This window comes from Pinus tabuliformis, chromosome Q (genome assembly GCF_031772625.1).
Source record: "Pinus tabuliformis cultivar Carrire ecotype Pingquan chromosome Q, CPIR1, whole genome shotgun sequence".
NCBI classification, from domain to species: domain Eukaryota; kingdom Viridiplantae; phylum Streptophyta; class Pinopsida; order Pinales; family Pinaceae; genus Pinus; species Pinus tabuliformis.
In genome coordinates, this window is record NC_142296.1 from 1,282,420,576 (window position 1) to 1,282,428,415 (window position 7,840).

The window sequence follows — 7,840 nt, forward strand, 5'->3', positions numbered from 1 at the left end:
TGATGAGACAGATACAGAACCAACAAATGCAGAGCTTAGAGAGATCATCCAGGAGCAGCAATCTAATATTGAATCCTTGTCCCTTGATTTAGAAAGAGCCAAATGGAACATGAAATATCTGGATCAGAGGAACAAACAGCTTGAGGATCAGCAAGCAATCATGGAGCTACAAAACATTCGTGAGCATCGCCAAGCTGCACAAAGGAGAAGAGTTGAGCTCATGTCATTGGAGCAAGAGATCAATGAGGACCGGGAGGCCAATCTCGAGAGAGTTAACATGCAGTTGGAGAGGCTACTGGACAAGGCTGACAAGGACCATGCCTTACTGAGACACATGGCTTTCCATTACAGGGCATGAAATATGAGTGCAAAGGCCCGGATAAAGAGCTTGAAGGCAAAATTGAGCAAAGCAAAAAAAGAGACAAAATGTGAAAAAGAGCAAGATAGGCTTCGAATCTTGGCTGAAGCTTCTTTGGAACAGCATAACACTTCATAGAGAACCTCCAGCCCAAATTTCAAGAAATTTGGGGCAATTTTGGTCACATGGTAATTTTTTGGTCAAAACACAGGTTTTTCCTCCCTGTGCATCGTGCCATTGGCGCGACGCTTAGAATTGGGAGCTCCAAATTGGAAATGGCTTGCATTTTTTGGATTCATCATGCAAAATCACAACTACTGGTGCTTGTACAAGAAACTTGGGCATGATTTGAGTCTCAAGGAGGTCAAAAACACTCAAAAAATGACCTCTCTGCCCCTATTTTGACACACAGGAAGCAATCTTGTGAGAATGAATATTTGGAGTGGAAAATGAGCACCAAATTCAGAAATTCCACTTGGGTTGGAAAGTAGATAGGCTAGGATTTCCAACAAGCACACTTGGGAAAATTTTGGGCTCCTGCAGGTACCTCAAAATAGCCTCCAAAGTGGCACAGCGCATATAGGGAAAAAGGCCAATTTTACCTCCGTTTCGCGAAATTTCGATTTGCGACTTTTCACAAGTGGGCCCTCTCATCTGCACTTCACTTTTTCGGCACCTAAAGTGGAATTTAAATTATTTTCACTCCATATTGGCTTCTATCCAAGTGGCAAAGACACTTGTTGCATAAACCCGGAATTCAACAAAGATCATAAGCATAAAAGCTTTTATAGGGATTAATTGGATCGACAACTTGTGATGTTGGACCTGGCTTTGGTTTTAAAATTCATTTTTATTAGCCATTGTGGAATTTTTTCCATTTGAAGGTTACGTGTTTGATTGATGCTCATCACATCCAATTGTGTCATAACAAGAAACACTTACTAAAAATAATGATCACTACTGACATGAGACCTCGATATATTATGTAGAGTGCATAGGAGGAGAGAAGCAACCCCTCGAATCTCCTCATTTCTTCCTTTACACCTTTGTACTCTGCACATGTATCAATGTTATGGAGCCCCCTGCATCGTCTAAGTATAGGCTGTGAAATCTTGTCAATTTTGGCATCATTGTGTAGAGTAGTCAATGACAGAATGACTACTTATGGAATTCGACTTTTTCTATTTTAAAATGATTTTTGGGGAATTGAAAAATAATAAACATAAAAATCCCTTGACCAAGGGAGTTATGTCACATCATGGCTCGCTCAAGCAATGGAAAATCAGAATAAAATTTTTAGAAATTAGAAATTATTTTTTAATTTACGGAAAAAAGAGGAATATTTAGCATTTTCCCTAAACTTTGATTAAAATTTATAGAACTCTACAAAATAATGGAAAGTCATTAGACTTTGACCAACAAGGTAAGTGTTGTAAGTGTTGTAGTCCCTGGTAAAACAAGACTAATAATTAATTCAATTCTTTCTCAAATCAAAATCAATATTTATATAAAGAAATGGACCATAAAATGTTATGGTAATGGAATGATGACCGGTAATATAATACACATTATATAACTTCTATTAGGGTATGGAAAAGAGAATTGTTAAACAAATTAATACTAGTCTTTTATATATATTATATATTAATGAATGATTCAAAATATTTTAGACTTATAAAATTTGCATATTAGTTAATATGTTGGGTTTATAAAATTTCTTGTGTCGAGTTTGCGAATCAGGTCTGCAATGCGATTTTGCCAAATACTTTTCCAATCTATCAGGTGTACACATTCCTTATCTTTTTATAATATATACTTGCTTATATATTTTCAAGTATGAATAATTCACCATAGCTACCAAAGATTACCAATGGTAGACCTAACACAGTTACTCCACAGAGCTTTATGAGTATATAGTCTTTAGAGAAACGTAGAGAAGAAAGAGAAGTCAAGTTACAAACGAAGTTAGAAGCCATGCTGGAAAATAAATTCACATCTCTTGAAGACAAGATCCAAAAACAAATAGAAAATAAAATAGAACTATTGGAGAACAAAATGGAGGCTAGTTTGTAGATCATGATTAAAGAATTAGAAGAGAAAGTTAACAGTCACCTCACCCTAAATAATGTGGCAGGTAAATTAGATATCAAACCAATTAAAGATGAAATGAAAAAATTGATAGAATTAGACCATGAGCATAACAAAAGGACCTTGAACCTTATAATCTTTGGTTTGAAAGAGGAGGTTGACGATGATACTTTAGCCATAGCCGAGAGAGAATTACATAATAGATTACAAATTGAAACAACGTGTCTCACAGAAGCAACAAGGTTGGGGAAATTAACTGAGAATAAAGGAAGACTGATCCGAATAAAGGTGAGCTCTACTGACCATAAGTATGGCATACTTAGTAAATCCTCAAGTCTAAAAGGAACGAGAATATTTTATAAATGAAGTTCTCATTCCAGAAGATCAAGCAGAATTAAGAAAGGAAGTTCAAAAGGTAAAAGAAGATAGGAAGCAAGGAAAATGGGCAATAATCAGAAATAGAAAATTAGTTATTCGAGATAGAAACCAAAAATATAGTAATAAATAGCAATTCAACATGCTCAAGATTCTTTTTTGGAATTGTTGGGGCTTTCCATGGAACAAAGGTCCCAAGCTAAGTTGGATCTCGAATGATGTTGATATTATTTTGCTTGTTGAAACTTGGGAGCATGAAGAATATAAGGTCCCTAACATAGATGGCTTTGCACTATGGTCTACCTGGAACAAGCGATCCTCCCATAGAGGCATTGGGGGTATAGCTTGTTACATTAAGAAGAACATCTCCCCCCATGATAAGATTTATAAAATCGACCCTTACAACCAATATAGTTGGATAGAGATTACTGACATTAACGATAAAAAGACTTACATAGCAATCTGTTATTCCCCCCCTTAAATTCTAACTTCTATAAGAAAAAGAATCTAGATAAAAATAGTCCTTACAATGGTTTAGATAATGATATTTCTAGTCTAAGGAATGAAGGTAGTATCCTTTTAATGGGTGACTTTAATGCTCAAACTTCAAGCAACCAACCTATTCTTCTAAGCAATCATTCCAACCCTAATCCTCTTTGGTTAGCCGAAGACCTTACTCTGGCTAGCTAGTACAAAAGGAGCTCTAAGTACCTCGGGGAGAATTTGTTTGGGTCGGAGCTAGTCAAGCTCTGTAGTGCTCAAGATCTCATAATTTGCAATGGTCTAAAGAAGTGGCTCAATTCTAGCCAGATGACTTGCATCCATGGGCTTGTAGCAACGTGGTATAATATGTTATTTTCGATCTCCCTTTATACCACGAAATAATAAATTTTGACATCTTAAATGTTGAAATGTGGCAACAATAATATTCCAATTTAATTTGTCCTTGAATTAAATTGTGAATTAAAGTTGAATTTAGTCTTAACAGCTACTTGGAAATAATTAATTAAGTTATTTTGACTTAATTAGTTGGAGAAATTCAAGTTATAAGTCTTTCTGCAGTCATGCAAGAGTTATCCCTTAAATTAAGGAGATAAGATTGACTTATATTTGAGTTGTAATTAGTTAACTCAGTTTACTAAGTTAAGTCAAGTTAAATTAGTTCCAAACTGTTTGAGGAACTGATAGAGAGTTAACGGTTAATTGATGCATGCATGCACTCAACTAGTGTACTCCAGTTAACTGAAGATTCCCTCATCAAACACTCATGCTTGTCTATTCTGAGAAAGACCCAGTTGAGATTAAAGACAAAGACAGTTTACTATTAGTTGCATGTGTTTTCTTATAAAGAAAACTCATGCATGCAGAAGATAATTCCTTGAGGATTGTGCAGTTCTGACAGTGTGTGAGATCAAGTGATCATCCACATGGTAGATGAGTTTTCCACTTGGTTGAAGGAGAATCAATTCAGAGGAACAACGCAAGGAAATAGGAGCTTGGAGGGAAGAGAGGAAGGCTTGTGAGAAGCCAGGATTGCCTGTGAGAATCTGTGAGGATTGTATTTAGAGTTGGCTAGCTGTGAGAGATAAGTCTTTATATAATTCCTATGTATTTCCACCTTGTATGATAATACAGATAGTGGAGGTTTTAGCTAAGGCTTTCCCCAAAGTATTCTCATGTGTATTGTGAAATTGATTGTTCTTCTTCTGGTCATATTATTCAGCTCAACCTTTAAGCTTCCGCAACTTGATAGTAGAAGTAGGTTATAGTATTCTACTTTAGTTATATTGCATTATCGGGTTAATCTACAGTCAGATTTTCTAGATGGTCTTATATCGAGATTTGTAGAGAATTTGTAGAATTTCTACATGGTATCAAAGCCAAGTTTATGAGAGATGTGAAAAATATACTGAGAAGAGAATTTGAAGTTTGAAGTTTGGGGTTTCAGGTGCAAATCGAATTCATATCATACTTCAATTGAGATGGGCCATTATCCGATTAATTTCCCATAGAAGAAGTCCAAGAAGGGATCCTTGGAAGAATCGGAAGGTGAGGCATTAGCCTCTCAGTTTGGAATGGACTTTACCCTCATCACATGCATGGTGTAATCGATGATGGGTTGTGTCTGGTATATTGACAGTGGAGCCTCATTCCACATGACTGGTGATAAAAGTTTATTCATTTCCTTTGAGGAGAAAGACCTCAAGATTCATATAGACATGGGTGACGACGGAAATTATAGTATTTCAGGAGTGTGCACGGTTTGTTTTTAGAGGGAGCATGGAGCTCCTATCACCTTGACTGATGTGATGTATGTGCCTAGACTGAAGAAGAACTTGGTATCACTCGCGATGTTGGAGGAAAAATGCTACAACGTTGTCTTCAGTAAAGGAAAGATGTTCCTAAGTGTTATAGACATATTTGGGCACTTCAACCCCAAGCTTATATGTCAATAAAATAGGGCTCATCAACCCTAAAAGAGTTGTTTCATATCCTAAAAGAACATCGTCATCTGATTACATCATTCCCTAAAAGTTCCACCTGAAAAACCATCCAGAAATGGCCTAAACTGGACCATACTGACTGCTACACTATCCAGGTGTGATGCATACTAAGTGATACACTGCTTAGGTGCGATGCATACTGTTTGGGATTTCTATAGGGTGCGATGGGCGAGGATGGACAAATGTCCGAGACAATTTTCTAGGTGGTTGCTCATGGAATCTTCTAGAAACTTCTCCTATGACACTTGCCTCTCTGAATTTTCCCAAGGATGAGTAAGAGATCTAAACTACAGTTATCTCTCCTCTTGTGGAACCAAATGTAACAAGTGGAATGACACTAATCAAAACCCAAAGATGACTCACACCCTTGCACACATCTATAAATGGATCCCTTATTTAAGAGATCCAGAGGCTGGAATGTTGTGAATTGCAAGGAAGTGTTGATAGTTTGTATTTGAGGAAGGAGAATTGTATTGTTGGTGTGATCTTGCCATTTCATGAGGTGAAGAAGGCTTGATGCTAGGAGGATGATGTTGGATCAGACAACTGGGTTGTAATTCTCCCTTCTATTTAATAAATTTCTTCAAGTTTTCTTCCATATACTTGTGCAACTATGAATGTTATCATTTGTGAATTATATTGTATGCTAATTATATATCTGATTCTATAATTTTTATGATATAATAGATCAAGATGCTTTGACGGTTCTTTGTTATTGTGTTTCTACAGGTACTCTCCAAGCGAGATAAGTACAGGGAGGAGTTGCAAGCTCTGTCAAGGGGGGGAGAGATCAAGCAAGGGATTAAGTGGAAGTTCCAAGTTGGTTCCATTGTCTTTCTCTTATCTATCATACATAGAAGAAATCGTGAATTGCTTTAAACTGTTGTTTCTAAGGTAGCTGTCAAACCTAGAGGGCTAGTCACTCGAAAAGTCACTAGTTTTCCTAGAAACAAATTGGTGACTCCGTTGGGGAGAAAATAGATGTTTTTTTGTTGTTATTGTTTGTTTTTTAAACTACAGACAGAGCCTGAAGTCAGCCAAGTAGCCTTCAAACTGTTATTTCTTTACAATTTCATAGTAGATGAATGATGCTTTAGTCAATCTCTAGTTTAGTTTATGAATTAAACATTTGTATTACAAGAATTCTAAATGCCCTTTTGGTAGCTCAGTAACATCTAAAGGAATTCCTCTATACTTTTCTCTTTACTATCGATCATAGCTCAACTTAACTCCCTGAAAACAACTACACATTTGAGCCAAAAATCCACTTCAGTTGTGCTCCTTGGCCCATTGCACTGTCTGTCACTGTAACCCTGTATGCATCGCACCTCCCGACTATGTAAAGTGTGATGCATCCCCATTTCTGTGAAGCCCATGTGTGATGACTGACTGAACCTATTTCCATTCTAGAAATTTGGGGGTTTTGTCCTTGTTTTCAGTTCTGTTTAGTTGTTTTTTGCTGCTTATGAATAGTGCCTCATTACTTATGTCTTCTTGCATCACATAGATCAGCCTCCATTGATTAGGATTAGTAAAAAAATTATGTATTTGTTCTTCATTTATAATCCTTTGTCGAAAAGTTGCTTAAATCAATATTTCGCTTTGGTACAAAAAGAGTCGTAACTGTCGTTTTGTGTCAAAAAGAGAAGTGTTGTGGATTCTTTCTTCCCTGGATAGTAGATTGAACTTTTCTTTATGCATTTGATTTGATTTTTTTTTATTCAAAGTGTCGAAAGCATTTCTTATTCAAAATTGAAAAGTGTCGTTTAGTCTTCCTTTCTCTTTTGAAGAAGAAATTGAAAGTGTTGTTTAATCTTCCTTTCTCTTTTGAAGAAGAAATTGAAAATGTCATCTTGAAAGAAACATTTTAGATCTTTGCTGTATTCAATTTTCATTTTTGGCATTTTCACATTAAGGAGAACGAAAAACAAATAAATGCATTTGCATTTGCATTTAGTTTGTGTGCGAAAAATGATTTATGAAAATGCACTAGTGTGTGCTCTTTGCTCTTTGTTTGAAAGAATTGTAATATTCTTTCCTTAGTAGCTAAGGTTTTCATTGCTCAAAATAAACAACAATTGTTTATCATTGTAGATTTCATTTTAGGAATTTCAAGAAATTTGGGGCAATTTTGGTCACATGGTAATTTTTTGGTCAAAACACAGGTTTTTCCTCCTTGTGCATCGTGCCACTCGCGCGACGCTTAGAATTGGGAGCTCCAAATTGGAAATGGCTGGCATTTTTTGGATTCATCATGCAAAATCACAACTACTGGTGCTTGGAAAAGAAATTTGGGCATGATTTGAGTCTCAAGGAGGTCAAAAACACTCAAAAAATGACCTCTCTGCCCCTATTTTGACACACAGGATGCAGTCTTGGGAGAATGAATATTTGGAGTGGAAACTGAGCACCAAATTCAGAAATTCCACTTGGGTTGGAAAGTAGACAGGCTAGGCTTTCCAACAAGCACACTTGGGAAAATTTTGGGCTCCTGCAGGTACGTCAAAATAGCATC